Below are 18,438 nucleotides of genomic sequence, written 5' to 3'. Positions count from 1 at the left end.
AAGTTGGAAGACAGAGTTAGAAGACTCTTGCACCCTCTAAGATAGCCAGGGTTGGAGCCTGGTGGAAGGTGGGTGAGGCCTCGTTGGTGCCAGCCCAAATTGCCTTTGACCTTCCCCACTGCTCCTCCTACCCAACTTTCTAAGGGTTGTTCGGGGGCAAATGTAGTGCCAGCCCTGCAGAGGTGATGGTTAGGCCCACTGCCTGGGGCTCTGCTGGGCTCCTGGCCCTGCCTTCAAACTTCTAGTGCTCTTCTGGCTCAACCAGAAGTTCAGGTGTGAGGTGGCCTAGTGTTGTGTGTTGGCCTGGGAGAGGGGTGGAGAACAGCACTTGAGCAATTTATCTAGAGGCACCCTGGGGAATTTTTCTTTTTTTTTTTTTTGTGAGTGGAATTTTACTTCATGCCATTTGTCCCTTTTACCTACTCTGAACTCTTCTTTTCTTTTCTTTTCTTTTCTTTTCTTTTCTTTTCTTTTCTTTTCTTTTCTTTTCTTTTCCTTCTGACAGAGTCTTGCTCTATTGCCCAGGCTATAAGTGGCGTGATCTCAGTTCACTACAACCTCTGCCTCCTGGGTTCAAGCGATTCTCCTGCCTCAACCTCCCAAGTAGCTGGGATTACAGGCATGCACCACCATGCCAGGCTAATTTTTGTATTTTTAGTGGAGATGGGGTTTCGCCATGTTGGCCAGGGTGGTCTCGAACTCCTGACCTCAAGTGATCCACCCGCCTTGGCCTCCCAAATTGCTGGGATTACAAGCATGAGCCACTGCACGCAGCCTTACACTGAACTTTTAATGGATTCAATTCCACTAGGAGCATAAAGGCTATTGCATATGAGTTGTGGAAAGAAGAGATTGGAGGAAGAAGGAAGAACTTGAGATGGGTTCCTCCCTTCAACCTTCTGTCTCCTCCTACCTAGCATCTTCTTCCTTTTAGTCTTTCTAGAATGTCCATCTGTTTTTGGCCATTGCAGAAAGAAGCTGAGCTTTAAAGGCGTAGGAGCTTCAAAATTCTTGTTTCTTCATGTTTGCTCACCTTCTAACCCTGTCTTATGTTCCTTCTGCTATTCTTTTTCTTAGAGCATAGGAAAGGGGAGCTTTTACATTAATACTTAAAGCATGCAAAAAAATAACTTCAGAAGAAAATGAAACAAGGGAGATGAGGCTAGTAAAGTAAGGGAAATGGAGAAGAGAAAGAGGAGGAAGGGTTAGCTTCTAAATTCCAAGTCACATTGATATGGAACAGGCAAGGCCTCTCGTCTTAAACTTCAGAAAAGGATCTGCTGAAACTTGATAGAAATGGAAAGGGAAATCCTTCGGGTGGGGAACCTCCAAACATTAGTAGTGATATTGAACAACTCAAAGTATTGAGCAACTCTGCAGGCTACATGCCTGAAGATCACCCATGCAGATAGAACAAAAGGATTAGAATTATCTGTTGATATTAATATTTATTGACATCTAGCTAGTATTGGTAATTTTAAGTTTTAGATTAATTTCTTTGGTGACAGCTATGATATATTTTATAGAAAAGAATTATATGTATAGGCTTGCCCTCATAGGCTCTATTTTAATTAGCATTAATTTAATCTACTTATTTTATTTTTAGCACATTTGAAACATTCACTTATTCTAGGAAACTCATTGCCGAAAAGATGATTCCTGTATGTATGGCAGCTATACATTAAGGAGGAGTCTCCCGGAATATGAAAAAGTCAACTGACCTAAATAGTAACTGTTACAGGAGCAAGTATCTTCCTATATCGGATTATATCATTTATATGAATTTATATAATAAATTTTCTAACTGCTGTTGTGATGGCAAAAGACTCAGCTTTGAAAGAATTTCAAGTGTTTCATGTCTCCAGCAGAGGGGCAGCCACCTATAGCTGGAGGGTGGCCACAGTCATCTCCATGCATCCAGTGCTAGCCCAGTGCTGGGCACATAAAGGCACCAGTGTTTCTCAAGCCAAACCAAACTGTGGTGGAAAATAGTGAGGGGGAAATTGTGAGGAAGGGTTATTTATTTGTTTGTTTGTTTGTTTTAGCATCCTTATTACCTTGGTGGTAGTCTGGTTTAGAAACCTACTGTGATTTTTTTTCTTGAGACTAAGCACCTAGAATATTTTAGTTAAAAATGGTTTTTGCCACCATTTGTTGAGCAGTTATTACGTATCAGGCCCTTAAATATACTGGGTGCTTCGGACTCCTCACAGGTGAGATTATTTAATGCTCACACAGCCCAGTGATGTGGGAATCTTGACTCTGTTGTACGCAGTGCCTCACTCCACTGCCAGGGCTCAATACATCATAAACAATAGCAGCAACAGCTGCGAGAGGAATCCAAGGACAAATTGGTTGGAATAAAGCAAAACAGGGCTTTTCCATATGGGAGATATATCTAAGATGGGTTTATTAGATGTAGGATGATTTTTCTTGTAGCCTAAGGGCTTTCTGGAGGGAACCTGAAATCTTTTCACTATGCCCACATCATTGCCAGATGTGGATACAGTGAAATTGACCTTATCCTGTATGTGTATCTCTGTGTGTATGCATGCATATGTGTGTGTGTGAAAGTGGCAAATTCTGGTTCATATATTGAGTTTCAATTAATCTTACACTCACTTTCTTATGCAAAAATTTCTTCATGAACCTTATAAATATGCAGTAGAACTCTGCCCCCCCACCTTCCATATGTGAATAAATTCATGTTCACCAACATGTAAAACCAATGGCAGTAAAATAATGATAAAACATGGTTATTTTATAAGGGACCTGGTTGGTCTTGTATTCTGATAGTAGGATGTAATGGAGTCCTCTACAAAACTTTAAACGTTTATAATGATTATTGACGTCATTAATCAGAATTTGCCATGTGAACAACTCAGGGATCTGTTGTATTAAGCTGTCATGTGGTTGCAATCATACCTTTTAACTGCCATCAGAGGTAACTGTCAGCAACACCATATCTTCCCTCCAGTCTATTACAGCTTCAGTTCCCCAGGGCTCCATCCTGAGTCCAGGGCGATTTGTATGGTACACTAATGACCTGCTGATTCTCTGCACAAAAGCGAAATCATACGCTGTTCAGGCAACACAGTGATTCCACACAAAAGCAAAGGACTGTCTGGTGTCAAAATAATACCATACTCTTACTTTGATAAAGGTTTTTAAAACTGACTACAAGGTACTATTTGGTGGTAAAGTGTGTAGCAGAAATAATGTTTATTTAAATAACTAACAAATTGGCAGCAGGTTAATTTCAGGAGTGTGTGTGTATATGTGAAAAGGATGCTATTTAGATAGCTATTTCTGTTCTGATATTTGGTTTTAATTTTGAAAGATATAGAAACTATTCACATATTTCAGTTGGGTATTTATTTGTGTTGGTGATTATTAACATGCATTTTAAATAACATGTCAAATTAAGGTTTTCTTAATAGGTTTTGAAAACATGTGATGAGCACGATACTGATCTATCTACCTGTTTTTCCAATGATTTATCTCTATGGTATGTCTTAATAAGCAGGTTTGAGGCTGTAGGGGTCAGGATAAGCCATGTCACTGCTCTATGTGTGTGTGCCTGCCTCATAGTGTCTCCCTTCTGAACCTAAAGTCACAGGAGGAACCTGAGCTGGCACTGGAAAACCATCCCAAATCCTACCCTGACCCTCTTTTGTCCTGCTCCCATACTCCTCTGGCTCTGCAGTGTGTGTATGTCTGTGTGTGTGTCTCTCTGTGTATGTATCTGTGTGTTTGTGTGTGTCTCTGTGTGTGTGTGTGTATCTCTGTGTGTGTTTATATTGAATGGGTTGATTTTCCCTAGAGTATTTGTTGCTGAGTCATTTATCTGTTTAATGATAGAGAATAATTCCTGCTGAGACTCTGACCCAGATCCCAAAGCTTTATTCCAAGACTTGGCTTGTTTGCTTGTTCATTTGTCTATTCTTTCATTCATTCAGTTGATTATTTAAACTTGTTTTTATATACCAGCTACTATGCTGGGCACTGGGGTGATAATGATGAGAAGATTCAGTCTCAAATCTCAAGCCCCTTGTAGTCTTGTTGGAGCCAGTGATCAGTCAACTGGCAGTTTCCCAATGCTTAACGGACTGTCAAGGATTCCTTGTCAACTCAATTCTAAAAAGGTTTAAAGGGAATGCAAATTGTAACACATTAGAAAATGAAGGTTACCCCACTAGACTGCAAGCTTGTTTAGGGGAAGAACTGAGTCACATCCCTAGAAATTATTCATAGCTCTGAGCACAGGAAGTGCATAGAGTATATGTTCTGTTAAATGTTGATTTTCTTTTTTTTTGGAGACAGAGTCTTGCTGTGTCACCCAGGCCGGAGTGCAGTGGCATGATCTCGGCTCACTGCAACCTCTGCCTCCCGGGTTAAAGTGATTCTCATGCCTCAGCCTTCCAAGTAGCTGGGATTACAGGTGTGCATCACCATGCCCGGCTAATTTTTGTATTTTTAGTAGATACAAGGTTTTGCTATGTTGGCAAGGCTGGTCTCGAACTCCTGGCTTCAAGTTATCTGCTCGCCTTGGCCTCCCAAAGTGCTGGGATTACAGGTGTGAGCCAGGGGAGGCCCAACCTAAATGTTGTTAAATTTTTCAAGATGCCTAAGAAAAGAATCTTCAGCTATAAACAGTAAATTGCAGATGTTAAAAGTAGAGGCTTTGGTGTTAGTTGTGGCCTTGGCCTCTACCCATAGTTTAACTTAGTAACCAGTGACAGCCCCACCCCATCCAATTTATTAATCCATTTCAAAAGATATGTGTTTAACACCTATGATATGTCAGGGCACTACTAGGTGGGTGTAAATGTGAACAAGATAGAAACAGGATCTTTCCTCATGTAGTTCCCAGTTAGAGGGTGTGGGGACCTCAGAACTGGCAGAGAGGATTTCAATAAAGTGTATTAAATTTTATGAGAGAAGAGAAGCTGTTGCATTGACTGCCTGAGGGGAGAGTTTAGGAGGTCAGGAAGAAGAGTGCTTCAGGCAAAAGAGACAAAGTGTGCAAAGACCTGGAAGTGAGAATGTGCAGGGTGCATTCCGGGGACTTTAATATATTAAGAGTCATTGCGTTGTCACCTGAAATGAGAGGAGCTTGCAATAAGGCAGGGAAGGTGAGTAGGGACAGTTCCTGAAGGGCCTTGTAGGGAATGCTAAGTGGTTTGGACTCCCTCTTAAGATCAAAAGGAATTTATTGACTGGATTTGAGCAGGGCAGCACCATGATAAAATTTGCATTTTAGAAAGATTACTTGAGTTACATAGTGAAAGGAGAATTGTAAAGGGTGAAATATCAGTTAGGAAGGCTTTTGCTGTAATCCGATTGGAAGGTCCATAGTCCAACAGTGTGGTATAGTGGAAAAATGCGTAAGTTTGAGAATCCAACAAACCTTGGCTCTAAAACTTACTATCTAAGTGACTTTTAGCAAATAATCAATTTCAAATAGCCTCTACATTTTTTTTTTCTGCAAAACGGGGTAACTTTGCCTATCTAAGGTGAGGCTTAAATGGAATACTGTATGTAAGATACCAAACATAACATGACATACTTCTAAACGACAGCCCTTTCCCATTGTTGTCAATGGATGTTACCTCCTCCTACCTCCTTGTATTTTTTCCCTTTTAACGTACACCTTGATGCTTTTCAATAGGATATTTTGTTACTGTTATTGTTGGTCCTCTATCTCTGCACCGTGTGTGTGGTAGAGGCTTTTCCTTTTTGCTTCTGCCTTCTTGACTACTGCAGCTCTCCCAGAATGCTCCGGGCTGTCACAAGGTTACTTCTGGAAAAGTCCATTCTGTTGAATGCTTTATTCCGATTTGGATGATGTTACAAGCAATGAAAACCAAGCCTGGTGAGGGCTAAAATCCTTGCTCCCTTCCCTTCAGGGTCTTGCTGGTAACTGCTTTCTCCTCCTCATGCCCTCGGAATGCAGCTTTGGTGTTATCTTTGGCACTCCTCGGGGCTGCTTCTCAAGCACTTGTGGAGAGAGAACTTTGTATATTTTACAGATTAGACCTTATTTTCACTCTGAGAATATTCCAGAATCCTGTCATAGTTTTCTTTCTGACATCTCTAAGACTCATCTTTTCCTGTGAGTTTCCAATCACTAAAATCCTTTCCCATATTTTGGTCTTCTTTTTCTTCTACTCCTCATAAATGCCTCCATTGTGGTCTCTATTCTTGAGTTCAGTCTCTGTTAAAGCAATCTTCTTGGTGCCTTCATTACAAAATCTTTTTAAAATGCCTTCACTGGTTTCTTTCATCTGCATTAAATATGGACATTAGGGACCTTCACTGTTCTTCACTGGTTGATTGTTTTTTTCCCTGCTGGCTTTCCATATTTCTTCTTAATTTCTTAATACCTGAACTCTTTTATGTTTTCTTTATTTCCCTCATTCACTTTTGTTTTCCTAGGCAGTTTTAGAGCTGTCTCTTCGCCAGCCAAGAACATTTTCTTTCCCTTTCATATGCCAAACCCAGCCTCTAACAAGTTGTATCCTGTAACCCTTCTGTATTTCTCTCATAGTGTTCTTCCTCACATTTGCTAATGTCTCCCTCTTCCTTATGATAGTCTTTAAAAAAAAAAAATCAAGGGACTACCAGTATATCTATCTGATAGAGTATATGCGTGCCCCCTTTTGATATAGTCCTATCTATCATCTATCAGGGAAGATCTTTGCTATTAGTTGTTGACTTGAGTACATGCTCTTGCCTCCATTGGTACTACCTTAGTTTGGGGCTGACAAACTAAGGGGCTCCCAGTTGGTCTTAGTTTGGGGCTCCCAGTTGGTCTCACTGCCTTGGCTATCTTTTCTGGTTATTCTACCTTCACATCGTCGTCAGAGATGTCTGTGATCTGGTCCCTTTCCCTTCTTAAAACAGAACAGCAAAACTCTGGCTTTCCCTGGCCTAGAAAATAAAGTTCTACTTCCTTAGGTATGCATCAAGAGTCTTCAGACCCTGGCTCCTCCTTACTGTTCCTGACTCACCCTGTTACTTTTCACCTCAAATTCTAAATCCCAGTCACATAGAACTGCCTTTGAGGAGGCAATTTACTATGTGTTGAAGTCAAGTGTTCTGCTATAGACCAATATAGTCTGCAGAATTCTTTACTATCTTTTAAAAGCGAAAAAGATTTTCTGTAAAGATATGTTTTTCTGGTTTTATCTCAGAAAATATAGCAACACTGTACTGCACACCCACCCAGCGGTGGAGGTTTAGAGTGGAATGGGGAAGTCCTGTTGGGTGAAGCGGCTCTCTCTCCAATTTGCCATAGTTTCTGCACTCCTGTTTGCATCCTCAACATTGAGGCAAAGCATCATTTGCCATTTATCACTGATCTCGTGCTTTGTTTTATCCCCTAGTATTAGGAGAAAATTTACCACATGTCTATAGATGAATCAAAGATGAGTCAATACTGCTTTGTATTTCAAGGTGTGCTATATGGGGCCCACTTGACACTGTCATTGTCCTGCTCCTGCAGACATCTGAGTTGGATCTCTGACCGAGCAGCTTAGCACTAAGGGTCTGTGTTTAAGTTCTGGCTCCACCACTTACTAGCTGTGTGGTTTGGGGCAATTTACTTAAACATTCTCTGCCTTAGTTTTCACATCTATAAATCGAGAACGATTTATGGAAAGTGCTCAATACATCTCAGCTACATTATTGCCACCATTATGATTATTCTACTTTCTGCAAATCTAATGATAAGAATGACAGATCTTTGAGGGACATGGTTTGGGGCAAGGTTTGGGGCAGGGGTCTTTTGGTGCCTATTAAGCCACATATCCCTAGCCATCAGTTTTGCCACTTAATAGCTGTGGACTGGTCAAGTTATTTAATTTCACTATGGCTTCGTGTTGTCATATTTAAAATGTTAGTGATAACAGTATAATCATAACAATATCTACATCTTTGGCAGTGATGTCTCATCTGAGATAACCATGTACTGAGCCAGCCATGTACTGTGTGTAATGGATGTCTATCTGCCACATAATAAGTACAAGTGAATGGTAGTTATTATTGTCATTGACTGCCCTGCCTCTTGCCCAGGGGTCATCACCCAGTAGTTGTGAGGACCCAGGGAGCCAGGTCAGCCACCTGTATGTTTTATGTGTTACTTACGCATGGGCTTTTCAAAAATTGAGACATAATTCATATACCATAAAATTCACCTTCTTATAGTGTACAATCCAGTGGTTTTCAGTACAGTCAGAAAGTTGTGCAGTCATTACCGCTAATTCCAGAATGTCTTCATTACCTCCAGAAGGAAACTCCACACCTATTAGCAGTCGTTCCCCATTCCACTTTCCCCCAATCCTCCACAACCATTAATCTATTTTCTATCTCTATGGATTTGCCTGTTCTAGACATTCCATATAAATGGTTTAAATGGAATCATATGATACATGGCTGGACATGGGCTTTTTTTTTTTTTCCCCTGTGTGTTTTCCTGAGGAGTAAAGCTGCACCCTTTCCCAGAAAACAGGTTTCTATTGGGAAGACGAAGGAGGCCCTAAGTAGGAAGTTTCAAGTAGGAAGACAGCATAGGCCATGACTGAGCTGAGAGGAACAAAACCAAACAGACTTAGATTCTAGGGGCCAATGTGAGTAGGTTAAGAATTTAGAGGAGCAGCAAACCATTAATATAAAGAAGCAACCAAGCTAGATTCCCTCAAATTCTTTGCAGCCTGACCCTTAACATATTCTGAGAATCTCAAATATCCACCTGTGGACTGCCTGCCTTAGATTTACCTCACAGCTGGCAAAAAAGACACATTCTGGACTCTTCCTCAGGCTTACTGAATGAGAATCTCAGGGTGGAGGTTGAGGAACCAGGAAAGATGGTTCTGCCAGGAAGTGGATTTAGAGATTGTTGAGTTACATAGGGCAAGCTTATATAACATGGATATGGATCTGTGTTGTGTTTCATCCTCAACAACACTGCTCTGTAATGTGGGTGTTCTTTTTAAGTGTATGTGTCTGATCTTTTTGGTAGAGTTTTTACAACTAGGGCTTACTTTTCTTTGCCCATCTTAGCCCCCCTGCACAGTCTTATACAAAGTAGGGGCTCAGTACATATTGGGAGATTGGTTACATAGGAGGCTTGAAGGCATCACTTGGATATTGCCAGACCCAAAGCCACTAAGGTCAACAGGTCTAAGAGGAGACCTTTCTGGCCCATTCTAAGCATTCTTTGTTTGAGATTTCAAGGCTGGTGTTTGTTTTCAGGGCTCTGACTTGTGACCCAGTGGTCAGGAGCCCTTTGATGTTTGGGTTCCAGAGGATGTCCCCAGAGCAGTCCCTCTCAGCCCTCTGTGCGGTGCTGGTAGGTAGGGGGGTGGTTTCTATATCTGGAAGATCCCATGGAGCTTGTTAACATGTAGATACCTGTGCCTCACCCCAGACCCACTGAATCAAATTGTTGTCTAGGGAGAGGAAATTGCTACCCAGATACTACCCAAATACTACTCTAGAGTTTGAGGGGTATGATCGTCTGCCTGTGTCTGGAGCACAGTGTGTTATGCTCATGGGGATTTACCTGGATAGGGCTAGGGACTGGGTCTTGGGAGACCTGGGCTCAGTACTGGCCCTACCCTTTGGTTAGTCTCTATGGGACACTGTGCAAGCCACTCATCTTTCACTTTGCTTCTTTGTAGAGTGAAGGATTTGGACTAGGGGAGACACCAGCAATGCAGACATGATCACTGATATCTGTAGGAGGATTCTCTATGAATCCAGGTGTCGGTTCTAAAGGACCCAGCTCTTCTGTGTGCTTTGAGGACAGAATTGTCTTCTAAGACTGGGGTTAGCAGCTGTTCAGTATCATCGGAGGCCAAGTTGCCTAAGCCTACTGTTCGGAGGTTTGATGGTTGGCGTGGGATGGTGGTGACATTAAACAAGAAGCATGGAAAGGCCCTGCTCTTTCCTTTTTCACTTATCCCTTCCTTCTCTCTCTATCTTTTTCACATTCCAGTAATTAAGAGTTTTATGTACACAAGCTCCATTTATAAACTGCAGATACCTCATGGGAGTGTGAAAGTCACCAATTGTTATTTTTTTCTTTCTTTCTTTCTTTTGTACTGTCTTATGGTGCTGATAAAGTCAAATTAACCAGTTGTTCATACCCTAGTATCAAATACTCAATTCTAGCCATTGGAAGACTCTATTTAACTGCTTTCTGTTGCATTAAAGAAATTAGAGTGGGTGGATAAAGGCACATGGATGCTGGGCTCCTGGTTCCTGAGGAAGGGGACAGAGGGACCCACCTATGTGGGGATGGCAGTCAAAGACAGCCATTGATTTGGTGGTTTTGCTAGTACTCTGATAATGGTGCTATCGCCATCATTTTTGATGTTTTTGGTAGAAATTCCCTAAAGTAGTGATGCTTCATTTAGACCATCTTTGGGTGAGATTATTATCATCCTATCTTATTTTGTTAAAGACTCTGGGTATCAATCATATTGATTGCCCAGGAACTGGCTAAGGCTTTGGTTACTATACTTCTAATTTTTCATGGGAGCTTAAATCTCAGTTTGTCCCCAGATATTGTTATTTATTGAACTCTCACTTAGGTTGCATAATTGCTGTTCCATTCAGGTCAGTGCTGTGCAATATCGTAGGGGAAGAAGCATCTTCTTTGCTCTTGATTCTCTGTGCTCTCTCTCCTTTTCCCCTAGTCCATGTATTCTACATGCTTTATGCATGCAGATTTACTCACATTTACTTGTATTTAGTTGCAATTATAGTTTTTCCTTTTTCTTTGGTACAACAAAATTAATGAAGGAACAGAGAATCCTTAGGCATAATTTGTGTGTTCCTGTAGTCTCTGCCCCATTGTCTGGAAAACCACAGACTTCATTTAGGTGCCAATGAATCCGTCATCAGGCTTTGGGTAAAGCATGCATTTACCAAGATCCTTACTTGAGCAGTGGTTTAGCTTTTTAATCTTTTGTTTATAATTTTACAGTTGCTGAGACAAAGGAAAACCCACTCCCTTGGAGGAGCATGACCTTTTCCTGTATTGCTTCCCACTGCTGTTGTTGAGCTCCTTGGACCCTGACTCCTGGACACCATCATCAAGAAGACTTTATGGATGGGCTATCCACCCACTGAGAGAAGAGGAGCATCAGCTACAGTTTCTCTCTAGATTGCCTTCTTCATTTTGAGTAATGACTGTCAGCAGGGTCAGATTAAAGACAAAACAACTGGACAATTGCTTGGAGGACTAAACTATAAGGGCACTAACATATCAATAGTATGCTAACACATCCATGGAAAATATATTTACCAGCCCTTCTCTCAGGGAGGAGTCTGTGTGGGGTTGGAAGGAATAGTCTGTTAAATTCCTTAGGGGTAGAAAGTAGGGCATAGTCAGAATGTAGAGGAGCATGCTGTTTGACTTCAGGGTTTCTGTTTTTCTTACTAGGATATATAAAACAAGGACTCTAGCTAGATTGTTTATGACCACAGAGGGTAGGCTGAGTGCTCTCATGATCTTCCTGCTTGATTCTTGCTCCTACAGACCTCAGCCTTTCCTCTAATAAAGATTGAACAAGTAGTGGTCTGAGGGAGACACCAATTCATTACCCTACATGTCTCTTCTTTGCACTCTAGGGCTTTGATAATAAAGACACTGGCAGACTATCTATCTTCCATTTCTATAATGTGAGCCCTTAGGGAGTCTTCGTTCACTTGCGGGTGACAGTCATTGCTCACAGAGTAGTTCAAGTCAAATGGAACTTGAACTCTTTGCCTATGGGCCTGGTGGTCAGACTCTGTGTTGAGTTCATTAGATTATTGGGAACACAAGGTAGAGCTGGGCCCTTCAAAAATATTTGGCTAAAGGATGACATTGCTGGTTATTTGTAGATAAAGCCATCATGGAACATGCTTGGAATTATGAAATATGGAACTGGTGGTCATGTTTAATAATACAACTAATAGTTAAGTAACTACTGGATACTGTAGAGACTTAGAAGCAAGACAGACATGGTTCCTGCCCCCATGGAGCTTACACTGTAGCTTTCCCTTAGGTATGAAGAACAGTGGCTACAACTAATAAATGGTCATAAAGATATCATTGAGCCAGTGTTCCAGTTATTAGAATAATTCCTATTTCCTTAATCATGCTTACTGATCATGTTCTATAAGCCTGCATTCTATAAATGGCCTGTAAGCATGGGCTGTTTCCCCCCAGCAAGTTGTACAAAGTTCTGTGGTACCAGGCAAAGGGCTTAAGGTTAGCAGGGTCTCTGGGGAAGGACATACGAAGTGACTTGGGTCAGGAAACAGGAAGGGATAGGTTTCAAGAACAGCTATCGCTTCTGTTCTGTATAGAAAACTGCAGGATGAAAAATGCTGGGCCCCAGCATTTTTGAGACCTGGGTGTTAGTTTGTGTTCTAATACTAACAAGCTATGTGACTGTGGGTAAGTCATTTCACATTCCACTTGGATGCCTCTTGAGTGACTCCAGGCCTCTCCAGCTCTAAAACATTAAGATCAGGCTCTATGCTACAGCTGGCCTTATGTAATTCTCCTGTTTCTACACTGTTAGGTCAAATCAATCTTCAATAGTTACTTGATTGTTGTTACTTTTTTCTGAAGCGGGTGTTTTACCAATGTTTCAGGATACAGTGAGTCTGCTTCTTCCCTTTGGAGTTAGGAAGGTTGTAGCAATATACACTGTAGAGCTTATGGAAGCTTTATTCCTTCCTTTTTTCCCCCTTACCTTTCTCCCGCTCCTTCCCTTCCTCAAACATTTCTATTGAGCATATACCATTGCCATGTACCAGGTGTGTGCTAGGTTTGGAGATACAAGGTAAACCTGAGAGTTTCCCAGACTCCAGGAGACAAAACCCTTATTTCTTTCATCTGCTGGCTTTCTCTTTGGAAAGAATCAACGATGTCCCAGGGGAGTGTGCCCATGTCCCAGGGTAACCAACTACAGACAGATGCCCCATTCTACTCAAGCAACTTTTAGAGTGCCTTGAGATACACATCAGTTAATTATTCGGGGCCAGGCATGATGCTGTACACCTGTAGTCACAGCACTTTGGGTGGCTGAGGCAGCAGATTGCTTGAGCTCAGGAATTCAAGACTAGACTAGAGAACATGGCAAAACCCAAGCTCTACAAAAACATACAAAAATTAGCTGCGTGTGGTGGCCCCTGACTAGTACAAGCTACTCAGGAGACTGAGGTGGGAGAATTGCTTGAGCCTGTGAGGTCGAGACTGCAGTGAGCTGAGATCATGCCATTGCACTCCAGCCTGGGTGACATAGGGAGACCCTGTCTTAAAAAAAAAAGAAAAAAGAAAAAAAGATAATCATTCAGTCCTAGTGTCATTGTGAAAAGATCTGTCTTCAGATATAAGGAAGAAACAATCTTTTATTTCTTAGGATAAATCTGTAGAAGGACCTCCAGACAGTGAAGGCCACTGACTACTTTATACTCTGTAACCCATCCCTTCCCTGGTAGGAAGGACTACTTTCTAAACTTACAAAGTACCTCTCAGCAAATAGACATTTTTATGTATACTGTGATTCTTACATCCCTATGGGTGGTGACTTCTTTAAAAAGGAAAGGAAAAAGCCTAATCAGACAAAAAGATGTTGCTATTAATTCTTACCCTATTGTGAATCCTATATAAGCAAATTTGTATCTATGTTTTTTCCAACATTAGCAGATCTATTTGATGTATATCTCTGAGTGTAGAAAATATTTTATGGAAAAATCAATCTATGGAATTTCAAATTCGGAATTGCTGATACACACTATTTGGTTTCAGAATTTTATTCTAGGACATAGTATTAGGGATTTCAATTTCTGGCTTAAATGGTAGAATTAATTACTCTTAACTCTTAATTTTACTTCTGAGTTGAGGTCAAGGAACAGGCAGACACCTCCAGTTAACGTCTATACCTCTCCATGGCCAAGAACTTTAATTTTCTCGTTTTCAGTTTTGTAGATGTACATCGTTACTAAATGGATTGATTAGTATTTTATCTCCTCTCCTTGTCCTTACTTTCCCTCTGGTAAATATGTTATAAACAGTGTAAGGCTCATAAGATAGAATAGCTGGTGGGACTTAGAAGAGAAACATAATTCACATAAATGGAAATAACTCAAATAACTGGAACTTAGAAGAGAAACTGGACTAAGAAGAGAAACATAACTCACATGAATGGAAAATTGGCCCTGGAATAATTGACAACATATTCAAGTATTTTAGTTCAGTGTCACTCTCATTAAGAAGAAGAGAATCAGTAAATCTATGTGACTCTAAACATTTTAATGAAAAGAGGACTATTCTGTCAATCATCTCACATTTTAAAATATCTGAATATTGGCCATTGTAAAGACAAAACATACAGATGATGGACTTGTCTTTCTACCTCTCATTTGCATGGTTTGGAGCATTGTACCTCCAGCCATTGACTCTAAGGCAATTTATATTTGCTTCCTCTTCCCTCTTGAGAGAAAACAAAAATCTTATTTTTCCAAGCAATTAAAACTCTTCTGCTTCAGCTAGGATGAAAGAATTAGGAGTTATGTCTCCTTGTATCTAATTGCATGTTTCATCTTTCTTGTTTTAATGATTGACAGAAAACTAATAAACTGAGACATCTTTGAATCAAGGTTGAATGTACTCTCTTGGTGGCCCCATTGCTAATTTGTTTGACTATTTTGCAGGATTTCTTACTCTGTAATGGAAAGGTTTATTAAATATGAGGGGTGCAAAGCTTTCTGAATACTAATGAACTTATTTGCCAAAATTTAAATGTTCTTCTTGTCAGTGAATGTCTGTCTCTCTTAACAGGATCCAAATTGAATAATGAAGAAAATTAGACTCTATTGTACCCTCAGGAGAAATCATGGTGAATCGTAATAGAATACAGAGGGGGAAAGGGGTCACATTATAGAAAAAAAGAGTAGATAATTTGGATTATTAAAAAAGGGATTAACTCAGGAAAACTATTCTTTTCAAAGAAATGTACTAATCATCATTCAGTGAGCAGGATTTCCCACTGCACAAGCATCTATACCTTTGGCCAGTGTAGAATGAGAGTAAGGTCATAATCATATGGAGATGCATGCTAGGTTTCAGCGGTTACAATTTACTAACCTCATTCCCATATGAGACTTTTATATGCCGTGATGGAATGGGAAAATCAATAAGCTTGGAAAAGGAACACTCTTCTTCAGAGAAGTTCAATGGGAGATAGGTTGAGTTGGGGAAATTGTCCCAGTTCTTCCTTTAAGCATGAAATGAGGCTGTCCCTTTGTATATTTGCTTCCATTGCCTTGGTGTTATCACTGATAAAGTCAGTGATCATGATGCCTTTGCCTTGGCAGCACCTGGGGGCACTGGAGGAGCCAGGTAGCTGTACTCGTGGCCAGGAAGGCAGGCTGCCAGAACTTCAGCAGCCACATAAGTGGCCAAACATGGTCAGGAACGAAAGTAGTGTGTGTATGGAGTGAAATGAAGTGATGAGGGGAAAGTGAAGGATGATACAAAGGTGGGGTTGTCAAAGATGGGAGTTCATCCCTGTCCTGCACTTGAAATAGGAAGGCATGGGCTGGAAGAGGATTAGGTGAGGAAGGATCCCGAAGTAGAGAAAATAAAGGGAAGACTGCATGCCTTCAGTGTTTGCTAAAATTAATTTACCTGAGATTTCAGGAGGAGGAAAGAAAGATCAAGAGAAAGGGAAGACAGCCTCAAAGCCTGTGAAGGTTGAAAAACACAATATAAACAAAAAAATTTTAAAGCTGAAATTATGCTCTTCTAAGAAAAGAGGCTGGACACTAACAGAAAGCTTGGTGACAGCAGGATTTGTATTTAGTGGTTTATTTAGATCCCTAAGAGAAAAGGCTTATGTGACATAGATTCGTAAGATACAAATGTGTCTTTGGCTGACTATGATACCAGGCTTCACTCCCAAAGGAGAAAAGGAGTGGTCAGCGCATCTCAGATTAACACCAACCAACTGTGCAATATTTCATTTCAGAATGCATTTCGTTGTATTATCCATGATTAAATAAAAAGAGACCTAGTGTATTTGATTGCTTCTGTGACAAGGCTTGAGAATTACAGACCTAGGTTTCCCTCTGGGAATGATCATTGGATTTTTAAAATTAAGTAAATGGAAGGAGATTAAGATATATCTCCATCATTTCAAATCATGATCTGCACCTTTGGAAACAAAGAGGAAGCTGGAAAGTGGGAAGGTGAGGTAGGTGTGCAAGAATGGTGCAAGCCAAATAAGACTGTACAATTTCTGAGAAAATTAAATGAACAATAGAGTTTGAAAGATAAGTGGATAACAAGGAATATGAGATAATAAGATATTTAAAAATAGCAAATTACTTGGGAAACTGAGGATGAATGATGGTAGATGGTTAAGGGATTTGGGACGGCAAGGAAGGGAAGAGATGACTGGGGTGGGAAAGAAAACATGATTAATGGCTGTAAAAGGGCAAGTTTGGACTCGCGATGGCGTATCTTCCCAAACTTTGGAGAATGTGCACAACTTAGTAATAAAGAAGGAAAAGATTAAAAGAGGTCATGGTTAACATGAAATTGTGAGGACAACAGAGGAAGCAATAAGCAAATGCCTCAGGAATGAAAGCATTTCTAGAGAAATGTACTAGTCTATGTTCTTCATTTATGAGCAGAATAGTTTTCATCTACTTTTTAATAAAAGGTTAATGTATAAAATGAATGCTGTTAAAGGAAAGAAAAGCTAAACATTATCAGGAAAGTTGAAGAAAAGATTGCACCTAGAACAACTGAAGTAAACCAGCAAACCTGTTTTTCAGCCTTTTCTATAAAATTTTGAAATTCATCATCTTAATGAAAGAACTGGAAATAGATTTTCCAAATAGAAATGTGGGTAATGATAAGGGAGGAAGTTTTAACAGTTAGAAATATTTTAGAATGCATTCTTTTACATTTTTCCCCATAAAAATGAGAAGAAGCTAAAAAACTTATGGGTATTGCTTTAAACACTTTGGATAAGAGGATTTATAGCAATGTAAGGTTATTGTTAGTAGTAGAAATAACAATAATTTTTTTTAAATATTAGTATTTGGAGCAGGACTAAATACCAATGATCATCCTTTTTGGTTTCTTGTGTTTGTGTAGAGATTCCATTCAGCCAGACAGTACCAGACCTCCTTCAGAGGGAAGCTGATAAAGTAATTTAGGTGGAAAGGTTTAATGAGATAATGATGCTAAGGCCAGTTAACATCTAATAAGAACATAACCACGAGGGATGATATTGTTGCTTATTAATTATAATGATTCAGAGGAAAGAGACAAGGTGGCACTCATTTAGCAGAGAGTACTCATGAGTAAGGCTGTTTTCCCAAAGGAGAAGTGTTGCAGTTAGAGTTAGAAGTAGGCCAAGATTTAGCAGAGTTTGAAATTTATGGCCATTGGGTTATACTAGCAACCACAGAACTGAAGGCCAAGCAGGAGGTAACAGATGCCTTTCTGATGGTGGCCAGGGATGGAGTGGAGACTGCTGTGGTTGCTGGGCCATGCACGGAGGCAGACTCCAGGCTGAGTTTTGGGAGCTGTCTGCTTGCCTTAGATTCCACAGTGGTCATTCGTGGGCAGACAGGCAGGTGTCCAGAACTGGACTGGATGTGCTTCCAGTTCTGTGACCTTCCCCTCCACTCCACAGGGTCGGGTGAGTCAGACCCAAGGATAGCTATTCAGTCAGTATTGGCGCCCAGCTTTGTTGAGGGAGCCCAGAAGATCCTTTGGTCCTGTTTTTAGAGGCACAGACCTAGCTGTTATCTGTTGAATTGCATTTATGATTCCTTGGTGTTAGTCACTAACCACATTCCGCTTCCTGAATTCACTGTGGGTCTGGTCACCTCCATGTTTGCCCAGGATGGCAGAACTGTAGTATAAATTTACTGCAGACACACTAATATCCATATTAGTCAGGTGAGCAGGAATAGAGAATTCGAGGAAGAAACAACCATGTGAAAAAAAACATGGCGCTTTTGGAAATCTTGTGACTCCTCAAGGCAGGCATAGAAGCTTGAAATAGGACTAGCCTGGGGAAGTTAATTTGGGGCTCAGTAAGGAATATAAAAACTCTACTCCTTATTCAGCACCTTTTTCCAATATGGGTCTCTCTCTGAGTCCTGGATCCTAGGCTATTGCTGACTCCTTGGGTCTTTGGATGCCACCTCTGCAATGATAGGGAGGGGTTTTCTATCCTTCTTGTGTAGTTAATTTTATTGGCTGAATGAGGATCACCTCACAGGATTTTTCTTGTCCTATATAATAATGTCACTGACCCCTGAAATAGAAAGGAAATAATATTCTCATCATTAGCTTTTTAAAGCAAGTATATTTTATTTTATTAAATGCGTGGTTTTAGAGAGGAAAGAAGT

The 18,438-nt window shown here is 40.5% G+C and overlaps 1 long non-coding RNA gene across 1 annotated transcript; it reads left to right on the top strand.

Annotated features, from left to right (window-relative positions):
* Positions 1-505: 505 nt before the first annotated feature.
* LOC105535579 lies at positions 506-13,321 on the top strand. Its single transcript, XR_001005456.1, has 2 exons — positions 506-1,728; positions 10,994-13,321. It is a non-coding gene; the product is annotated as an uncharacterized LOC105535579 (long non-coding RNA).
* The last annotated feature ends 5,117 nt before the right edge of the window (positions 13,322-18,438 follow it).

This window comes from Mandrillus leucophaeus, unplaced genomic scaffold (assembly GCF_000951045.1).
Source record: "Mandrillus leucophaeus isolate KB7577 unplaced genomic scaffold, Mleu.le_1.0 Scaffold148, whole genome shotgun sequence".
Lineage (NCBI taxonomy): Eukaryota > Metazoa > Chordata > Mammalia > Primates > Cercopithecidae > Mandrillus > Mandrillus leucophaeus.
Note: the sequence above shows the minus strand (reverse complement) of the source record. Positions and strands in the feature narration are given on the sequence as shown.